The following is a 22865-nucleotide window of genomic DNA, read 5'->3' on the forward strand; positions in this document are numbered from 1 at the left end:
GCGTTAATTGGGTTGATAACATGTGTAACTTAGAACTGATGGAACCACTGAGTTAGCTACTCACTCCCACCCGCCAGACATTGTTGTTGATGCAAGTTCTACCGAGGCCCCTGGCGGGTAGACTTTAGTCAGCTTGCACTTTTGCCGTGATGCATTAGGATCATCAGGTGAAGTTGGAAGACCTTGCTTTTATTTTAGCTTTGTACTTTATATGTAAATTTTATCGCATGCTTGTTGTGGTATTATGTCCTAAAATGAGCTTACAAAACGGATGAATGTAATGGATTTCTCAAAAACATCACCTCGGGCCCACCTAAGTTCCCAGTGCAGGAACTTCCTGTGAAAGGCTTTCAGGGAATCCCGGCCCCCTACCGAATCTAAGTCCTACCACGAGGAACAGTTGGGACCTTCCCCACTGATTGCGATGCCCACCATGATTGTGATGCCCACCATGTCGTGTATACGCTATTTGATCCATTCACTGGGATGGAAGGACACCAAAAGTTAGTCTATATTAAGGCTGAGGCGGGCCACACCATGAGAATTTAGAGGTCTTATACATGATTTTTCATTGATCCTTGCATTTTATCTCCACTAAAGTTTAGATCAGCTGTTTTTAAAAAAAATAAAAATAAATTATTAATAAAATAAAAAATAAAAATTTCTAAGGTGTAATGGTACACGTTCCATTAACCTAATTTAATCCATAGCTCAACTGGCAGACTGAGTGGAGATGCTTCGTTTCAACACTCGAGGTCTTGGTATGGATCCCTAGTGGGGTGGCTAACATGGAGTGTGTATGCTGACATGGGTGTGGTGCCAGTTCAACAACCACCCCCCAAAAAAAAAAAAAAAAAAAAAAAATCTAATTTAAGAGAAGGGTTAGCTGGTTAGTACACACCCATGTCAGTACACACACTCCATGTTTGCCACCCCTACTAGGGATCGATACCAAGACCTCAAGTGTTGAAACGAGGTATCTCCACTCAGTCTGCCAGTTGAGCCATGGATCTAGGTGTAAGGAAGGAAAGAATGTAAAATTGAACCATGTCTTTAAAATGTTTTTCGTCCTATAAAGGATGTATTGTGCATCGGGAACCTATTGTTATTAATGTGTTTACGGGAAATTGGTGTCATTAATCTATATAAGGAACCATTTGCAATGAGAAATGCAATCTATTTTTGAGTTTTTTTAAAAAAGATATTTCTTGCAAATTTTCAACGAAAGAAAGAATTAAGTGATTCCTCTTTGGTTGTCAATGAATCGAACTTAACAACAATTGAGTGATTCTCAATTCATCCGTAACTTGCTATTGTAAAAATTTTCAATTCTAACAGGTTCATTACTTGTGACTTTTTGTACTTTTAATTAACGAATGTTTTGTTTATAATAATTTGTCATCAAGTTTACTTTATCCTACAAAATCTCATTCCATTTCAGGTTTCAAGAAAATTTATTAAAATTCTTGAAGCATCGACTGTTTGAAACTGACAATTTTTAAGGCAGTTTGTTAAAGTCCTAAAATCACTATCTTTTGAGTTTGGATTTTGTTTACTTTACTTTTCTCTAAAATAAAACTCATCAAGATTCATTTTCAACTTTAAAACACCTACATCGGAATTGTGTTAAAGAAAATATACCATTTTGAAGTGGGTGTATTTTAAGTTGTCTAATGCAGTTCATTCCAACCAGCATCGGAGGGGGAGAGCATCATGGACAAGGTGGAATAGACAAACAATTCATATATCCCTATAACAGCTCAATAGCACCACAAGTATTGATGTTTAGTAAAATTAGGGTTCGAGTTTTCCTCCTCTCTGGTTTATTATTTATAATAAAAATAATGATGAAATAGTATGGTAGTCACACTACAGTGCACACTACTCACTCTACACTGTCCCTCAAGCTGAAGCATAGAGGCCATGCACACATCTTAAATACAATATCAGACATTTATATTCTAGCAATTGTTTTAATAAAGGCTTCGATGAGTTGGTCCTTAGAAGAAAGGTGATGAGTGATTATAACGCCAGCTACTAGTTTTTCGCACACAAATTAACAATAAACTTCTATATCTTTAGTATGCTCATAAAATACCGAATTTAAAGCGATATGGATTGCTGCTTGATTATCATAGAGGAGGGGAACAAGCCTAGTGTGGATGCTGGAAGGTGGATTTCCCGAGAGACAGGAAATTGACTCTCTTTCCCACTGGTTGCCTCGCTTGAGGGCTTTCGTTTGGAGGTAAAAGGGAACATTTGACCAGAGTCATCAATAACTAATTATTACGATTCTACAACCGGTTAGACCCTATAAAAACGCTTAAGATTTAGAAGATGAAATCATTAACTCTAAGATGACTAATGAGTTTGTGTTCCAAATATTCTAAGCAAGGGACTGCGGTTATAGAGATAGAAGGTGTTAGGCACTCATTCTACCTGTACAGATGTATGGTCTTTACTTCACAATATCTGACTAATTTATGAGGAATATGATTAGTTCTTATGTGCAGGGGATGTGATGTAATGCAATGCAATGACAATGATGATTTTCAATCTGGATTTCTGATGGGCATGATCTGATTATATCGGCAAGCCGCAGAGCATACGTTTGAAATGATCAAGTGCATAGTGTAAAGTATGTAGAAATGTGATGTATGGGATACTTAATAATGTATGGATGCTTATAATAAAATGACGACTAACTGGCTAAGGCTTTTAATTGACTTGCTCCAATAATATCAGCAAGCCATAGAGCATACGCTGGCCAATTAGATGCGAGAATGTAACGTCCCAAAATTTCATTAGAATTAACCTATATTGTCACTTACTGACCTTTGACGCTTAAGGTGAGCCTACACGCGAGTGATATGGGTAAAGAACCGTACAAATTTGATTAATCAACCATAGGAAGCCAACGAATCCACCCGATCACTTAAACATCGAACTTAACCTCGGGATTTGTTTACGCAGGGTCCAAATCTAATCGACCTATCACCGACTAATTGAGATGACTGTAATTAAATAAAGTCATTTCAAAAGTTAAGACAACTAAGGGTCAGATCTTAATTAACAAATCAAATCAATCCAGTAACTCCTTTAGCCTAAGAACCAACAGCTTACACTGACTTTAATCGAATCGTCATTTTCGCTAATTATAAATAAGCCACACTACAAACTTAGCTAATCCAAACCCTAATCATTGTACACAAGAAATCTAGATACCCAATTTATTCTAGAAATGCTTTGATTATCCAAACAAGCTCTAAACCGCTCTTTAGTGGGCCATTAAACCCGATACTATAGAAGACATTTGTCTTAGTGGGCTTGACATCCATCGAGAGATATCGAACTGATGTCACTGGATTTATACACAAACCGAGCCAGCTCGGTTAGCTCGCGACTCGAAAAAACTCGATTTGACTCGGTTCGAAACTGAGTTCGAGCCGAGTCGAGCTGATTTTTTGAGCTCAAAAATGAGTTCGAGTTGGCCCAAGCTCGACTCGACTTAAGTCGGATCAAACCCAACTCGAATCGAACTTGGATCGAACCAGTTTGATGACTCGGTTACTTTGATATTGATGTTGCTCACCAAGTGTTTGATGAAATGACTCAAAGAAGTGTGGCTGGTGGCATGGAAGGTATGTATATGAAACCAACACCTTTTTTTTCTTGATTTTTATGTTGCTTAGAAGGTGTTTGATAAAATACCTGTAAAACCATTGCTGCTATCTCAAATATAGTGAGATTTTGAAAGTGCAGTCCAAGTGTTTGTGAAAATGTTGCAATGACAGACTCGGCTCAATCTTGTCTTGAACTTGGCTCGAACTGGCCTGAGCTGCTGACCGAACCAATCAAACTCAATCAGCTCATCAACCTAGGGTGAGGTATTTACACCTAGTAACTAAAATGCCAAGCTCAGAAAGAAATTACCTTAACCACAGTACCCCACTAGTTACATGTCCCATGGACCGCTACTCTACCTTTATAGAAGAACAAGAAACAACCAAATGTTTTTTACTTTTCCAAGAAACCAAATTACTTAAAACGAATGTATAGTAGAGCATCTATCATCTCTAGAACCTATCTAATCAACATCACATAAGCAGGTTTGTTTAGATGCCCATGATTGGTGTAAAGAAGTCATTTCCTTGGAGTTGACTTCACATGGTGAAGTATGTGATGGACTATATTAAGGTGATGTGAACACGGTTTTTGCATGAACTAACTTACCACAATAACGACATAAGCAATATCAGGGCGACTAGCAGACAAGTAAATGGGATTGCCAACCAATCTTCAATACAAAACATGATTATAAAGAGGATTGGATGTTCAAGAAAATAACTGATGATTCACCTCAATGGTTTTTAAGAGATCAATAGCATACTTTATTTGGAAAATGAAGAAGTCATTTTTAAAATGAGCAACTTCAATCCTAGGAAAATATTGTAGTAGCCTAAGGTCTTTCTTTACAAACCGACGAGCTAGAAAGGTCTTAAGAGATGAGATAGCAGTGTCGGGGGGACGATGTAGGGCAGGGCTAGGCGACAACGTAGGATAGGTCGTCGGAATGGGGTTGGACAAGGCGTTGGGTGGTGGTGATGGCACAACCGGGGTTGGGCAGGGTGTTGAGAGGCGTTGGGGCACAGGTTGGGCAGAGCGTCGGGTGATGGTGGTGGCATCGGGTTGGGCAAGGTGTCAAGTGAAGTCCAGGCACGAGGGTGGGAAGGGCAGCCACGTGGTGGTGGCGGCACGACATCGAGGCGGTGTAGGAGTAGGCGTTGGAGCAATAACAGATGATGGCTTTGAAGAAGAATAAGATGAGAGAGAGAGAGGACCTAGTGTTTCTAGGGTTTAGAAAAGCTCTGCTACCATGAGACATAAGCCTACCCTTAAATTTTCCAGAGCCCCATAATGATGTGTCTGTGAAATCAACTATGATTATTAGATATGTAATCCCCATTAGGCTTAGGGCTAAAAAATCAAGCTGGTTTATTATTCAGGTGGGCCACACCAATGGAAAAAGTTGGGAGAGAAACATCCACAGTTGATTTTTACAAGGCATAATGAGTATATGAAATACACTCCAACCACTAGATGTCACACCAAAACTTAGGCATGAGATGAAAAATCAGACCCATCCATGATTCAAGTGAGCACACTAAGGGAAACATTTTAAAAAGTGAGTGTTGTTGATTTTTATAAGACATAATGAGTATATGAAATATACTCAGAACCATTAGATTTCACACCAAAACTTATGCATGAGACAAAAAATTTACACCCATCCATGATTCAGGTGAGCACACTAAGGGAAACATTTTAAAAAGTGTGAGTGGTCCTGTAGACCGCATTCAATCTTGTAATCGACTTGAATCATGAATATGACTGATTTTTGGGTGTCACATCTTCCCTCTAAGCTATCCTTACATAGATCCAATCATGAAACCACATCCTGGCCGGGAAAATTAAATCTCACACGCCAAATTTCCTTTTCTATTCGCTCGCTTTTCAAGTGACATGTACCCATCAACACATATTGCAAACAAATTTGAGGTACTCCCCAAGGAGGACGCATAACCAAGTCCTTGCTCCTTAACCAAGTCCTTGCTCCTTAATAGAGCATACAATCTATTTCTATTTAGACAGGTGGAAACCAACAGTAACATCAGAGTAAAAGGAAAATCAAAAGCCAAACATTAACTTATTTACTTTTGCTCATGTGATTTCAATAGAGATATTAAAAGGTTAACGGTCAAAAAGTGAGAGGAAGCTTTCGTGTGAAAATCTTGATTTAAGAGTGTTTTTTTTTTTTTTGTTTGTGTTTTTGAATTGAGGAAATGGAAGTCTGTTGTTTTTCAAGTAACACAATGTAAATGGAAATGGACTTACATATAATGTGCTTTTGCCGACAAGGAAAATGTCCCAGATGTGGAATTCAATTTCATTTTCACAGTTTTTTAGAAGATTCCACCAAGCCAAACAGCTCCACTTACAACTAATTCTACATAACGGATCTTAACTAGGGCTGTCTTGGGTTTGGGACCAGATCCTCGGATTAGGTTTAGATTAGAAAAATACAACCCAATTTACAAATAAGTTGGGTTGGGTTGACCAAATTTGGGTCTGGTTAGGTTGGTTTGGAAATAATCACATGCAATTGAGTTGGGTTAGGTCAGGTCTTGTTAGGTCAAGTATAGAGTAACCCGGGTTGGGCACCTTTGGTTGGAATTCGGGTTGCAGGTTGGAACTTCTTGAAGTTGGGCCAGGCTAAGGTTAAGCCCGAAATCGTCTGAGTTACACCCCTATTCTTAACAATGGCAAAAACCTATCTAGTCCCTTTGACCCATGTGTAATGTGAAACCCTAGTCTTGTCCCATTACAAGTAATCATGTTTAGTTTTCTGTCTTGGAAGATATATATATATATATCGAAGCGGTCGAGCTCATGGGAACTCCCATGAGGTCGAGCTGTGTGGGCCCCACCATGATGTATGTCAAACATCAACATCGTGCATTTGATGGGTCCCCTTTAAATTATGGGATATTCCAAAAATCAGCCGTCTACGGAACTCAGGTGGGCCATACCATCTAAAATGATGTGAAGATATGCCTAAAATATATAAAAGCACTTGATGGGCCCACCTGAGATTTGGATGCATCTAAAACTTGGTCTGGCCCCTCATCCAAGTGAGGCACACATAATGGATGGACTGGATTTATGAACCACATCTCGGTGTGCCCAAAACATGATTATGAATGTTTTAATGGAGGATAACCCCTCTCAACTTTTGTATGTGGTGTGGCCCACACAAGTCACGGATTGACTTAATTTTAAAGCCCTAGGCCTACTATGAAATGGTGCATCTGACTGATGAGGTAGATGTTTGACATACATCATGGTGGGGCCCACACAGCTCGACCTCATGGGGAGTTCCCATGAACACGACCCCCTGTGTGTGAGAGCGCGCGCGCGTGCATTTTTTGAGGCATGAGAGGACCATTTTCATGATCTAGCATTTGGGCATCCCATCGAATACCTCCGGACAGCTTCCGTCATCGCAGAATATGACTGACTTTGAGATGCACGATGCGGTCCATCTCTAGAACAATTATCTTTTATTTTGCACCTGTTTACTAAATGTCATGCAGAAAGAAAGCAGACCAACTTAACTGTCATCCATGAAAAAATACCTCCAGTAATGCAAAATATCAAATATATAGCTAATACTACAAGAGAAATCACTGCATTGCCACATCTAACATTGTAAGCTTGAATTTGCAGATAGCTTGGTCAGCTAAACAGGATCCATCTCTGAAACTGAATTAACAGCATGTCATTTTAGGAAATATTGGAAGAAATGATAGGTCATCAGCTTCTTCTTCTTCTTCTTCTTCTTTCTTCTTTCTTTGTTTTGTTGTATTCAATTATGGCCTATTCGGCTCATTTTCAGCACATCAAGTTGACACTGAAACTAAACAGGGTTCTTATCAAAGAATGGCCACCTTAAGCGCCATTCTTATTTGTATTCTATTTTTAGAACTTATGAATTGGTTGTATGACAAATAAACATAACTGGTATATAGAAAGGTTTCAACATTCAACAGTGGATATCATTAGGACCACTCAAGCCTAGTTTCAGCCTCATTTTTAGGGCATGAACCCTAAAATGAGCTGTAAAACAGTCAGTGATGAGATCCATACATCACACTGGCACCCACAGATTTTCCTGTGTATTCAAACACCTGTTACAAGTCATTATTATGCTTTTACCACCATTAACAATATTTACTGAAAAACGAACATGCCTATAGAGGCTAAATCATTTGTAGAACCTAAACAGCCATCTCTCCCATCCAGATGAAGCTGAATAAACATCTAAGGACAGAGACTCTTAACATGAAGCTCCACAAATTGAAAATTTCATGAATCAAAAGGAAAATAGCATACAACAGAAGCATCAGATTCCAAGAATCATATTTCACCAGACCCAGTGAACAAACAGCACTATTACGTACTAGCTGAATGGATCCATGTTGCCAATGGAAATATATACAAGCATCCTAATAACACAGGCAAACATAGATACCTGAGCCAAGCACACATCAGCCTGCATAGGACTGGCCTTCGACCATGGCATAGAAGGAAATATGTCCCCCAAACCAACCTTGCAGGTAAGAAAGGCGCCATTGTAGAATATCATCAGTTAGTGTCCACATGGATCAGTTTCCAAAACTAACCAGAGACAACTTATGCAATGCTGTGTGACCACGATCATCAAAGAACCTTGAAAGAAATCAAAATCACCCTACTCGCGGTTAGGACACATGTATAAACAAGACATGCACATAAAAGGTCATCGAGCAGGCTCCACAGATGGGACTTTATGCAAAAACCAACCCATTTTCAAAATCCCAACTGTTGAATCAAGTATAGTGTGGAACATCCCTCAACATTCTATAAACCAGATGCCATTTTCCTCAAATCCAGCAGTGAGGCTAGCCGGGCTGATTTTGTTAAAATAGTCAACCACATTGTGGAGACCACCTGGTGAGAGGACAGATCTTCCAGTGTCGCAAGGTGTGCTAGTATGATTAGGATTCTTCCTTCCTCCCAATGCTAAAAAAAAATTGAAACACACCAAGATATGCCAAATCAAATGCATCCAATAAGAACAGACTATAATCAATTTGACTCGAATTGAAATTTAATAATTAAATTAGGAATTTAATCACACTGATAACAAATGCTTAAATTACTATTAATATTAAAATATGCAGTTCTGAACATAACCAATCATATGATAAATGCCTCTCATGAATATCCAAGAGCTTTTCTTAGTAGTGGGAGTTGCGACGGCGAATAGCCTTTCTAGGAACTTCTACTCACCCCCACCCAACAACTTCATCTGGATTACTGACTTCAGGCAGAGGGTTTATGCATGCTGTCATTTTATTAAAAACCTGAATACACCAACAAATAAAATTTTAGGATGAACCTTAAGAAAAAATAAGAATGTAGAATTACACCAAGAAAAATAGAATTTGAGATGGAGGAGAAAATTGGCAAGCTAGTCAATCTAACATTTTTGAGCTAACAGAAAAGCAGATCCACCAAATCACTGAAAATCTAGGAATTCTGTTGGCATTCTATAGATCAAATTCTAGAAGAATTTCATTTATGAAGAAAAGTTTACATCAACAGCTTCCATAATATAGCCATGCAACATAGAGAACGTGTCGTAAATCATGTGAATCACCATTCACCACAGATTACTCAATAGTTAAAACATGTGATAGCATGAAAGAATATCATGTGGTAATTATATGTGCATTGTGCGAAATGACAAGAATGGTCTAAACTTCGGCAAGAGATGGCCAGGAGAGACAATGTAAGGACCTCATTCTTTTTGTATTTGAGAAAATCAGATGCAAAACAGCCAAATTGAAAGAATTCAATCTGGCGAACTAAACTAAAAAAAGTTGTTTTTGAAGGAAAACTTGACTGAACATGCATCATATTTAAAGCAACTCATCCACAGTTCCTTCAGTTAGAAAATACAGGAAAAAATTGGGAAAATTGAAATAAAAATAAGAAAGAGAAACGAAAGGTGTTTGATGCTCAGGGAATACGAACCAAAGAAAAGTATCACCTCACGAGGGATCTCGCAATCTATGGATTTTTTTTTTCTTTCTCTTCATTGCATCTCTTTAAAGCTTAAACAGCAAGACAGGCATGGGAAAGACAAAAAGCAAAGAGGGAAGACATTGACCAAATGGTGTTTGACATGTAAGAAGGCAACTACTGAAAGCCTAACTCTAGAAGTAGCTGTCATTAGAGAAAGTGCTCTCAACTCAAAGCTCTCAAAGGAGGCCATTTTAATGATAGCAGATATTAATAATCCATGCGTCCCTCTCCCTCTCTCTATTCCCTTATCTAAGCAAGTAGCTAAGCGGATCAGGATGGAGCTGTAAGCAATGGATGCCGTTACCCCAGTGTTTGAGAATATCAGATAGAAAACAACCGAATTGAAAGAATCCAATCCAGCAATCTGAACTCAAAAAATTGCTCTCCGAAGGCAAACTTGGCCGAAAGCGCACTATTTTAAAGCGATTCCTCCATAGGTCCTTCGGTTAGGGGGAAAAAACAGATTGTTAAATATTAAAAATAAAGAGATTCCTCCATAGGTTTGGGTTCACCCAAACCCGAGTTGCAGCCCTATCCATACACAAAATAACAATGCCCTTAAACTTTGCAGGAGATGTGCATTAGAGGCAATGTAAATGAGTGTTCAGATGAACTGGAAACCCTAACCATAAACAATCATTTAGGCATCCTATGAATCGACTGATTGAAAGGAACTCATTCTGCGAAGGTTTCTCTTATTGTTAGAGAGGTCTCTCTGTGTGCGCACGCGGGTGTGAGGTTGACAATGTTTGAGACAATCATATCCAAAACGGCCAAATTGAAAGAATCTGATCTGATAATTATATTTAGAAAACATTGTTTATTTAACACAAACTTGGCTGATAGCACATCTATATTTTAAAGCTATTCCTACATAGGTCCTTTGGTTATTAAAAAGAAAGAAAGAAAAGGAAAAGCGTCTATGATGCTTAGGGAATATGAAACAAAGAACTGATTTCATCTCGTGAGGAATCTTGCAGGCTTATTGATTTTTGTTTCTTCTCTTCATTCCATCTCTCTAAAGCTTAAACTACAAAACAGGCATGGAAAAAACAAAATACAAAGAGAGGGGAAGACATCAGCCTTTTGGTATTTAGCATGTAAGTGAGCAAAAACTAAAACCCTAACCCTAGAAGGGGCTGCTATTGGAGAAAGAGTGTTCTCAACCCTAGTTCTCAAACAAGGCCACCTAAATGATAGCGGATATTAATAAACCACAGTGGGTTTTAATTCTGACAAGTGGGACCCATCATCCAACAATCCAAACCATTTATTTATTGTGACAATAAAGTTGTGAGATTCAAACACCCTCTTAACCTATACACAAAATGACAAGAATCAATATCAAGAATCAACATCGGTTGGCATATTAACCACCTTGTTGGCTGCTTGATGTGGGATCATCTTGGTGTGATTTCAAGGATGCACTGTATCTCCACACCAGGGTGGGGTGGCCCACGAGGTGGGATCTGTGAGATGCGGAATAGCATGAGGTGGGGGCCACTACGGGACCGTGTGATTTGGGGACGTGTGTGATACAGGGGTTGCCCATGGGGAAGGCTCGATTGGGTTTGCCTAGGAGGGCCAGCATATAGGGATAAACCGGCCACTCCCCATCAGCTCTAGAGCTTTTGGTGTGTTGGTCGATTCTCCACTATCATAATGGTATCAAAGCAGGGACCCTAGGAATCAAGTCTCCTCACCGGTGTGGGTGTGTATAATACGGAATCATCTTGGTGCGATTCTAAGGATGCACCATATCTCTACACCAGGGTGGAGTGGCCTATGAGGTGGAGTCTGTGAGATACAGAAGAGCCATGAGGCGGGGCCCACTATGGGATTGTGTGATTAGGGGACCTATGTGATATAGGGGTTGCCTACGGGAAGGGCTCAAGTGGGTTTGCCTGGGAGGGCCTGCATATAGGGATAAATTGGTCCATCCCCATCAACTTTGGAGCTTTTAGTGTTCGGTTGCTCACTATCACTAATACAATGCATCCTTTTAACAACTATAAACTTTTGTGGGAAAAAATCCCAAACAAATATTGGATTTTTTTAAAAGATAAATATTGGAATATTTTAAAATTGAGAGGATCTCAAATATGTTATTCTTTTTGGGTTTTGGACATGTATTTGACAAAGAAATGGGCCATTCCTTTGTAAGAATGTTGTCAGTTAGGCTCCCTGTTTAAAGCTCACATATTAGTACGTAAGCAGTGTATCAAATAGCGTTCGTAGCGTAGCGGTAGCGTACGCTACGTAGCGTAGCGTAGCGATTTCGCTACGTAGCGTCAGAAATAGCGTTTTTCCCCTGTAGCGTGCGCTACAGGGGTCGTAGCGTACGCTACGGGTATGTAGCGTGTAGCGCAGGTAGCGTACGCTACCTGTTTTGTATTTTTTTTTTTGTTTTTCCAGTGCAGGAAACAGTGGTGAACTCACACCACAAGCAAACTTAAGTTAAAAAAACCTAATTCTAAAGGGCTTCCACCCCCAAACCGCAGCAGCCGACGTAGTTGCTCTCCCCACCCTTGCATTTGGAGACCCAAAATCTTCTCATAGAGCAGATCCGACGCTACTGACGCTGATTCTCTCCCCACCCTTCAATGTTGTGGTCGAAAGTCAGCTGCCAGGCACAAACCGACGCTGCTGACGTTGCTCCTCCCCACTTTTCAATCGTGAGTTGGAAAAACTACTTTCAGAGGCAAACCGATCGGTGTGGAGCTTCAATATTTACAGTTTTCAGCGATTCAATCTCATCTTGAACAAAAATAGGTACGCTCCTTCCTTTTTTTCTTTAGCTGTATCTCTACAATGTTGATGCTGCAGTTCTTTCTGCTTTTGGGATGATTCTTCTCTCTCTCTCTCTCTCTCTCTCTCTCTCTCTCTCTCTCTCTCTCTCTCTCTCTCTCTCTTCTTTCCCTCTTTTCTTTCGGTTTCCCCCTCTTCTTTTTCATTTCCGGCATCGAAAATGGAATAGACTGACAGCCACGCACTTATTATTATTATTATTATTTTTGTGTTCTGCGGTGCACGTTGAACAGTGCACTTGCACTATTTTGTTACACGGTTCCTGTAATGTTTATTTTCCATCTAACCTGTTAATTAGGTCACATTGACATGGATGAAGGGAAAACACACATGTCAGCTTGATCTAATACTTTTGTAGCCCCCAATAAATTTTTAATGGTGGATGTTTAATTATTGTTGTTTCTTATGGTGCGGTCCACCCGAGCTTTGGATTTGCCTCATTTTCGGGCTCATGCCCTAAAATTATTTGGCAAAATGGATGGACGGTGTGGATATAACACATTTATCATGGTGGGGCCCAAAAAACTTTGACACTTGTGTGCTACACTTCACAATCCGAGTCCCGCCTAATTTGGGCCCTTGAAAAATTATACACGAGACATGTATTAACTTAAAAATAATAAGACCTTATCCATCAACTTCTTACTATTTAATATTTATCATATATATATATGTATATTAAAATTAAAAAATAGAAGTATTGTGTAGCTTACGCTACACGCTACGCTATTTCGCTACACGCTACGGAGGGTTCAACGCTACGCAACACGCTACCGCTATTTAAAACACTGCGTAAGATTAAAAGTCCGCATATTAGCAATGGTGACATAATTACACAAACCCCAATCCACGAGTGTAATGTATGATAAACAGATAAAGTGAGAAAGCAATCCCAAAGTTTCAAACACTATTACAAAAGCATAGATGCAAAGAAGTCAATAACTAATAAATTGCTCATGACTAAGTGAATAACACTCACCAGTAGTCACCATTGGAAAGAATTGCGCATTCTGCTTGTCGCTACTAAACAACATCGTCATCATCCTGTTGTGGCACTCTCACAAGACCCACATATCCATAACCAAAGGGGAATACCATATTAATGAAAGGCGATGACGCATCACAATCATAGCTAGGGATATGTTGTGTCTTGACTCGAATAAGAAAATCCACCATAGCGATGGCATACGCGTGCTCTTATTGTGTCTACGAATGCATATCCCTAATCTATATACACCATTTTCCTCGAAGTTGGGGGATTTTTTATTTTTTTTTAAAAAAAAAACGTTCATGCTCGAAAAATGACCAAAATGCAAAAAATCTGGATGTCAGGAAATGGATGATGTATTTACATTCAACACGAAATAATAATTCCCACCAATTGATTTCAGAAGAAAAAAAAATCAGATGAATCGTAACACATCCCAAAAATGGTCCGATAATGGCCAAAATAGCCAAAAAAAAATAATAATAATAAATTGAATGTGTGAAACTGGCCCAGCAATCTGAATTCAGAAAATGTTGTTTATTAAAGGCAAACTTGGCCGAAAGCACATCTATCTTAAAGAAATTCCTCCATAGGTCCTTTGGTTAGAAAAAACTGAATACTTGGCTAACAAATTAAAAATAAAAATGCGAGGTAAAAGAAAAGAGCATTTTCTATCAGCAGACAGAAAATAAATAAAGGAAAAACAAAGAAAAGGGTGTATGATGCTCAGGGAATATGAACCAAAGAAACGGGTACATCTCACGAGGAATCTCGCAATCTATAGATTTTTTTTCTCTTCATTGCATCTCTTTAAAGCTTAACATAGAAAATATATATGAGAAAGACAAAATGCATAGAGGATAGAAGACAACAGAGTTGTCATGTTTGCCATGTAAGGAGGCAAATACTAAAAACCTAACACTAGAAGCGGCTGCTATTCGAGAAGAGAGTGTTCTCAAACCTGGTTCTCAAATGAGGCTAAGTGATAGCAAATATTAATAAACCACATGCGTTTTAATTCCATCAAGTTGGTCCAATCGCCCGACAATCTAGACCATTGATCTGCTGTGACCACAAATTGTGAAATGTGAACATCCTCTACCCTTTATGGGAAATGGTAAGAATGCCGCAAATTTTGCGAGAGATGGTTGATAAAGCAATGTAACCAAGCTTTTGGACGCATTGAAAACCCTACAAATCATTCAAGCGTCCTACGAATTGGCAAATCCAAGTGAAGGATCTCATTCTACGAAGGTTTTATTATCGTTAGAGAGGTCTCACTGTGAGTTTATACCCCTCTGCTGGGACCTTCGCCCTCTCTCTCTCTCTCTCTGCATGGATATAATATAACATATATACATATACATGTATGAATATGTATGTGTGTATGTGTGTAGAGCTTATCATACATACATATGCATGTATGTATGTATATGAGATAGTCTCAAGTCCAGCCAACCCAAGGTATTGGCCTGCTGGGACCACAAATTGTGAAATGTGAACATCCTCTACCCTTTACGCGAAATGATAAGAATGCCCCTAAATTTGGGAGAGATGGCCAAAAGAGCAATGTAGCCAAGGTTTTGGACGCGTTGAATACTCTAAAAATCATTCAAGCGTCTACGAATTGGCCAATCCAAGTGAAGGATCTCATTCTACGAAGGTTTTTATTATCGTTAGAGAGGTCTCACTATCGAGTCTATACCCCTCTGCTGGGACCTTCGCCATCTCTCTCTGTATGGATATAATATATAACATATACATACATACATACATACATCTGCTAGGGATTGAAGAATTCCCAAGGGACCAGCATATTCAGGCCCAATATGTTGTTGCATCGCTGTGGACATTTCTATTTCTGACCACACAATCACGAGTACACCGATAGTGATTCCCAGTACAGGATGTCTGTGTGTGTAATATATATAATACCACTGTTTTAAATAGCAAAGAGTGTTCACTCCTTTGAAGCATGAGGGTGTAAGCTACATGCTACTTCTAGATTTTTAATGAAGGTTGTGCTTGGTTACACACCAAATTAGACTGATTAATACTGATATTTAACAACATTTCATGATATTTGGTGCAACCAAGTGCAACCTAAAGTAATAGGAAAGGGTAATGATTAAGTAAAGAAAGAGCAATGAAACTAATTTAACACTGTTACTTAGATTACTTTTACTAAAAGCATTTAAAAAATTAACTAACTTTTATTGAAAATAGAATATGCAACAAATCATTGAAAACATTAATTGATTTAAATATTATAGTGAAAAATAACATGTAATGTGAGCCACGTGGTGTTTAGCAAATTACGTAACACTAAGGCTGTAACACACAACTAAAGCTGTTTTCATGAATTACGTAACACTAAGGCTAAGCTATGCAATGTAAGCTACATGCTACATAGCATAGCTATTTAAAACATATATATATATATATATATAGAGAGAGAGAGAGAGAGAGGCGAAGGACCTTCACCCCCTATCTCTGTATGGATATGATATAGACGGGAAATGGTACTATGACCTATGTGGACCCCACTGTGATGTGTGTGGGACATCCACTGTACATTTGGTAGGGGACCAGGTTATGGGATATCCCAAAAATCAGCCGTATACAGAACTAAGGTCTCAGGTGGGTCACACAATCTAAAACCATGTGAAAATATGCTAAAACATCTAAAAGCACTTGGTGGTGCCTACCTGAGTTTTCGATACAGCTGAAACTTGGTGCAAACCCTAATCCAAGTGGGACACACACAATGGATGCGCTGGATGTCTGAACAACATCTTAGTGGACCCTATAAACAATCATGAAGTTTACAATGGGTGGGTAACCAATCTTAACTGGTGTCTGTGGTGTGGCCCACCTAAGTCATGGATTGACCTGATTTTTAGGCCTGTGGCCCACCATGGAATGATGCATCTGATTGATGGGGTGGATGTCAGACACACATCACAGTGGGGCCCACACAGCTCGACCTCATAGGTGACCTCATAGTACCATTTCCCTACATACACATACATAATGCGAAAGTCAGCTCCATCTATACATCAGGTGGGCCACAGCCACACCATAGAAAATAGTGCCTACCCATTGATAAATAGCAAAATACAAGTCTGGTCCACTTGATGAATGGATGTGGTTGATTTCTGCACGAGATGATCCTCATGACGAGGCAACCTATTGGACAGATGGATGTTGCAGAAACATGATAGATTGTAAGTTATAAAATGGGTGGGACCGTAAATTGTAGTACAACCAGCTGGACTTGATACCTTCTCCCTCTCTCTATATATACACATATTATATATACAGATATTCAGATATAGATACATACATAATATCAATGTTCGAAAAAATCAGATCCAAAAAACCGAATTAAAAGAATCTGATCCGGCGATCTGAATTCAAAGACCGTTGTTTTTCGAAGACAAACTTGGGTGAAAGCGCATCTGTTCTAAAGCGATTCCTCCATAGGACCTTCGGTTATTAAAATTTACAAAAAAAAAAATTGCAAATATTTAAAATATAAATGAGAAGAAACGAGGATCTTTTTTTTAATCGGATGAAAATGAATAAAAGTAGAAGCGAAGAAAAGGGTGTATGATGATAGGTAACAGCCAGGCCCGATTTACATGGATTGTATGATCAGAGCCATTGATGTTTTGCAGTTGAATCACAGCAGCCACGGCCCGAAGGAAGAGAAACCGACGGTCGGATGAAGTCGCGATCGGTTGCGATGCGCCTCAAACGATTACAGGCAATGATATCAATCCTGTGAGAAACCGAGGGAAGAGATCTTATCTCTGCTAACCCAAAGCTCTGTGGGGCCCACAGCGACGTACGTGTGAGATCTACTCCGTCCAAAACTCAAGCGGCCACATGACAGACGGACAATGGGGGATTGAATACCCACCATTGAAACCTTTCTGGGACAGACGAAGGTTCTGATGCTGATATTGAAAGGAATAACGGGGCCGTTGGTGAGAGAGAGGGAGCTGAGGAATCTACGGCTGAAGTTGAAGCTGGGAGAGTAGTCGGTTTGACGGCTAGGGTATGGGTTGCCTTTTAAATGGAACTTCTAGGGTTGGCAGCGGCATATAGGGCTCGGCTTCGGTGGATCCGGGGTCTGTGGATCCCTCACTGTGGGGCCCACCTTGATGTATTTTCCTTACATCCACTCCGTCCATCGGTTTTGAAAGCTCATTTTAAGGCAGGATCCCAAAAATGAAGCAGATCGAAAATTTCATTAAACAGTGGTGATTGACCATTAGAAACTTATGGTAGGCCATAAAAGTTTCGGATATAGCTTATATTTGTGTGGTCCCTTCATCCAGGTTTTTGTGACCTTATCAACGAGTTGGATGGAAAATAAACATTCTGGTGGGCCACAATAAGTTTTTAATGGTGGGTATTCAATTATCATTGTTTCCTCTAGCGTGATCCACCTGAGAATTTTATCTAGCTTATTTTTGGTGCCACCATATAAAATGAGATTTCAAAACGGATGAACGGAATGGATATAAGGTAGCATCACAAAGAGCCCCACCGTCAGGGATCAACGAAGCCGGGCAAATAGGGCTGTCATGGGCTGGGCTTGGGTCAGGCTTCAGCCCAACGAACATGAACTTCTGACTGCCGAGCCCGGTAGGCCGGCCCAATCAGTTCAAAGCCCAGGCATAAGACACACCTAGGCCCATCCCATTAATGGTCCTTGCAGCTATGGCTGCAACTTGGGTTTAACTCAAACCCAGGCTGACTGGATGAGGTTTTCAAGGTTTTCAGGTCAGGTTCAAGATGAAAAATGCCAACCCGGTTGCTTAGGTGGTGCAGATTTTGATTGGCTTTGGGTGAGTTGGAAATAATCAAATGTATTTTGAGCGAGTTGGATTGTGGATTGTGTATTCTTGGTGTATTGCTTTTGTAGGTTCCTGGATCCACCGAGGTTGGTGGGATTTTTTATCATGTAATATAACAGTATTTTCACACCGAGCTCAAGTGGGGTGGCATATGAGATGTCGGGCACACTTTGGGTAGGCAGTTCATGTGAGGTGAGAGGCTTATATGAGGCATGTCCCGCCTGTGTGAGGTGGGTGCCTCATGTGAGGTGGAACTCATGTGATGTGGGGCTCAAGAGGAGGTTTCAACTAAGGACCTAACCCATAGAATGTAGGGCCCACGAGGAGGAGAGCCTAACCCGTGGAATGTAGGGCCCACAAGGAGGAGAGCCTAACACATGAGAGGTAGGGCATGAGCTATGAGATCAAGTAATTGATTTGCCACACTCTATCAAGTTGAGCTTTTAGAGCAAGTTGTTAATTGTCCAGTATCAAGGTGCTATCAAAGTGGGAGGTCTCGTGTGAACCGGAACCCATGTGATATAGGACCCACAGGGAGGGTTTGGGCGAGAACCTAACTCATTAGATGTGAGGCATGGGCTATGAGATATGGCCCACCCGTGTTAGATAAAGGGATTGATTCGCCATGTTCAATCAGTTCGAGCATGATGTTGTAGACACCCCACCTTACCCCGAGTTGATAAACTGATTGAGTTTGAACTGATAAATGATCAACCAAACCCCAATCCTGAACCCTAAACCATAGGAACCTTTTTTTTTTTTTACACACGAACACACACCCCACACACTCACGCTGGTGGAATTTCACCACCTATGGGTACTCGAACCCTTGACCGGGAGTTGAAACTGCCGAGAGGCTACTACCCGAGCAAGAGTAAGGACCCACCATAGGAACCTTAGTCATAAACTCTAAACTCAACCTAATCAACCCAGATACTCCAATCAACTCAATTAGCACTAACCCCAAAACCTAGGAGCCTAAAGCCCTGGAGCCTTGAGTTAGCTTGGCGAGTTAACTCACCTAGTTAAGTCCAAAATTAATCGCAAACCAAAGCCCAAAAGCCAGCCCAATCGGAGAAATATGCAAAACCTCAAAGTAGCAACATTCACGTCAAAGCCTTCACAAGCTTGGAAGATATTGGCTATCAAAGTAGGGAGTCTAAGTGGAGACTGCCGGCAACCATCTTGCCGCCAGCCACGTAGCACTCCCCTTCTTTGGGGTGGCATCCCTCAAGTATGTGAAATCCCCATTTTTTAGACCCTAAGTGTGTGATTGAAGTGTATTTACTCTAATACATGTCTCCTTACCCAAAATTACCATTTTATCATCTCATCCAACCCATGAGATGATGTCATGTGGCTAGAGTTGGGCAGGACTAGACTGGATCAGATCCGACTCAACTCGAACCGAATGTCAGGGTCGGGTTCGAATCAACTAGACCCACCCTAATCTGAATCCCAACCGAGTCAAGTTCGGGTTACATAGTAATCCGATCAGACCCGATCCAATCGGATTCGATCCTATTCGAAACCCGACTCGAACCAGAATCGGGTACTATATATACAAAAATAAATAAAAAAACTCATTCCCCTCTCCACCTTAACCCTAACAGTTAGCCGCCACACCCAACCGGATCTCAACGTCCCCTGCTCCGGCATTCGTCCGGCTTCGAGCTCCTCCTCCTCCTCCTCCTCCTCCTCCTCTCTCTCTCTCTCTCTCTCTCTCTCTCTCTCTCTCTCTCTCAGTAACACCCAACCACTTCGAGCTCCTCCTCTTTCTTTCTCCTCCACTCGTCCACACAACAACACCTGTCCGGCTTCGAGCTTCTCCTCTCTCTCTCTCCTCCACTTGTCCGCACAGCAGCTGATCAGCACCCATCCGGCTTCGAGGTCCTCCTCCTCCGCCTCTCTCTCTCCTTCACTCGTCTGCACAGCAACACCGGTCCGGCCACCCGGCCCATTCTTAAGCTTGATTTTTCAGGTATTTATTTATTATTATTATTTTAATTAAAATGTATGGCTTTGATCGGCCTTCCCCGCTGTGTTACATCTGGGCCGATCCGAAACATACCCAACTCGATCCGACTCGATTTCTCTGACCGAGTCGAACTCAGTTTGGGTTAGCCCAACCGAAAATCGGTTTGGATCAAGTCAGGCCTGCTGGACTCAGTCCCGAGTCACATCGAGTTCAGGTCAAGGTTTTCACAATGCCGGATCGAGTCAAGTTGGACCTAACTCAGTCCGACTCGACTCAATGCCCACCTCTACATGTGGCAATCTCCAATGTTAGCTCTTCAACCACCTTTTGCCCTTAGGATTACCAGCAATTACCAGAAAATGGAATTTGTAGGTTATAAATAGCCCCCTCCCCTTTTCATTTCAAACATCCAATAGGTTCAGAAGATCTAGAGTATTTAGGAATGACCGGGCATCCCTCCTTATCCATTAGGGTCGTTGTCATCTAGCCATCCCTCCACCAAATAGAACGAGAGTGAGTCCATCCCTGGTCTAGCTCAACCTAGCCAGAGTCCAAGCCTCCTGAGCCATCTAAGTTCAAATATGAGTCATTCGATCCAGCCTTGCGATTTTACCGTTCATCCAACCATTCAAGCTTCAATCAATTTCATCAAAGCAAAGCATTAGTATTGTGCAACACTCATTCCTTTTACAACCTGCTTGCTCCATGTATACATTAACATCACATTACATTTCATCGCTTTCTCGCATTTGACTGGCAAGCGTGTGCTCTGCGGTTTGTCAATATAATCAGAGCAGGTCCACTAAAAACCTTTGCCAATTGGTCATCATTTTATCATAAGTATCAATACAACATTGAGCATCACATACACCACATTTCTACATATTTTGCACATTGCGCTAGATCGTTTAAAATGTATGCTCTGTGGCTTGCCGATATAATCTAATCCTATGCGTCAAAATTTCGGATCGATTAATCATCATTGCCATTACATCGCATTATATTTTCTGCACGTGAGAACTAACCTTATTTCTCATAAATTAGTTAGATCTTGTGAAGTAAAGAACGTACATGTGTACAGGCAGAGTGGGTGCCTAATACATTCCCTCTCTATAACCACGATTCCTTACTCGGAATCTTTATAACACAATCTCACGAGTCGTCTTAGGGTTAATGATCTTTCACACCCCGATCCATAGGTTAAGTGGTAGATTGAGTGAAGATACCTTGTTTCAACGCTGAGATCTTGGTATTGATTCCCTAGTACGGGTGGCTAATGGTGGAGTGTGTACTGATAGTCGGTGTGTACTAACAAGCTAACCCAAAAAAAAAAGAGTTAATGATCTTCTTATTCTCAATCTTAAGCATTTCTATATGGTCTAATCGACTGTGAGATCGTAATAATTGGTTAGTGCCGACTCTGGTCAAATATTACACCATCTTACCCCAAACAAAAGCCCTCGAGCGAGGCAACCAGTGGAAATGAGAGTCGATCTCCCGTCCCTTGAGAAGTCCGCTCTCCAACATCCACACCATCCATCTGTATTAAAAAATAAATTTAAGGCATGATCCAAAAAAAAAAAAACGAAGTAGATCCAAATGTTAGGTGGACCATAGTATAGAAACGATAGTAATTGACCATTAAAAACTTCTTATGGGCCACAAAATCTTTGGATCAAGATGATATTTGTATGGCCACTCTAATAGACTCCATGAAGTTTTAATGGTAGAGATTCAATCACGGCTGTTTCATGTGGTGTGGTCCACCTCAGGTTTGAGTATGCTTCATGTTTGGGATAATCCCCTAAAACGAGCTTTAAAAATGGTTGTATGGTGTGGGTCAGGAAGCCCAAGGCTCGCAAATCTGGAAGTGTCATCGCTAAGGGATAGTGTGGCAAGTAGATTGAAGGCATGTGCATTATCGTGAACCCCATAGTCAGGATCCATCAAAGCTTGCTTGTTTTCTTGAGGTCTGTTCAAGCCTGGGTTGACCCTCAACTTGACCCAACCTACCTGAGTTACACCCTTACCAGTTGCATGTAAGGATGCAACTTGGGTTGGGATCAATCCGAGCTAGACTAGCTTGACCCTAAGGTTCAGTTGGTTTGGCTCAAGTTGAGGCTCATGCAAGCCAACGTGATCTTGTATTACATGTAGTTTTTAGTAAAGTCATGTATTAGTGATAGCGTGCCCCATAATTTAGTTAGTTCAACATGTGTTATAATGTGTACATTGTTTACAAAATTTGAGTGCTTGCAAGTGTCATGAATTGATAGAGTATTAAAGAACTTCCCCCGCTTATCCTTCTATCTTTGTGTTTTATCCATGATAGAGCACTATCATTGTCTTGTGGGGCCCACAAGCTGGTATGTTTCAATGATGTGAATCATCCATGTTCTCATTACTATCATGAATAAACTATTATTCCATAATCATGTTTTATTAATGATCCTAGTATTTGATCTTTTAAGCTAACTATAAACCATTGGCAATCACAATCATTTAAGCCTATTTGGACTATAAATTATGGTAG

General features: G+C 40.5%; 1 long non-coding RNA gene and 2 other non-coding genes across 3 annotated transcripts; all 3 read right to left on the reverse strand.

Moving 5' to 3' along the window:
• Positions 1-8685: 8685 nt before the first annotated feature.
• LOC131252995 (uncharacterized) lies at positions 8686-17638 on the reverse strand. The gene is made up of 2 exons (XR_009174786.1): positions 13478-17638; positions 8686-8947 (listed from the first exon to the last, which is right to left on the reverse strand). It is a non-coding gene; the product is annotated as an uncharacterized LOC131252995 (long non-coding RNA).
• Positions 14642-14802, reverse strand: LOC131254661 (small nucleolar RNA snoR145). Its single transcript, XR_009175783.1, has one exon. It is a non-coding gene; the product is annotated as a small nucleolar RNA snoR145 (small nucleolar RNA).
• Positions 15052-15213, reverse strand: LOC131254659 (small nucleolar RNA snoR145). Its single transcript, XR_009175781.1, has one exon. It is a non-coding gene; the product is annotated as a small nucleolar RNA snoR145 (small nucleolar RNA).
• Positions 17639-22865: the final 5227 nt, after the last annotated feature.

This window comes from Magnolia sinica, chromosome 8, assembly GCF_029962835.1.
Source record: "Magnolia sinica isolate HGM2019 chromosome 8, MsV1, whole genome shotgun sequence".
Classification (NCBI taxonomy): Eukaryota; Viridiplantae; Streptophyta; class Magnoliopsida; order Magnoliales; family Magnoliaceae; genus Magnolia; species Magnolia sinica.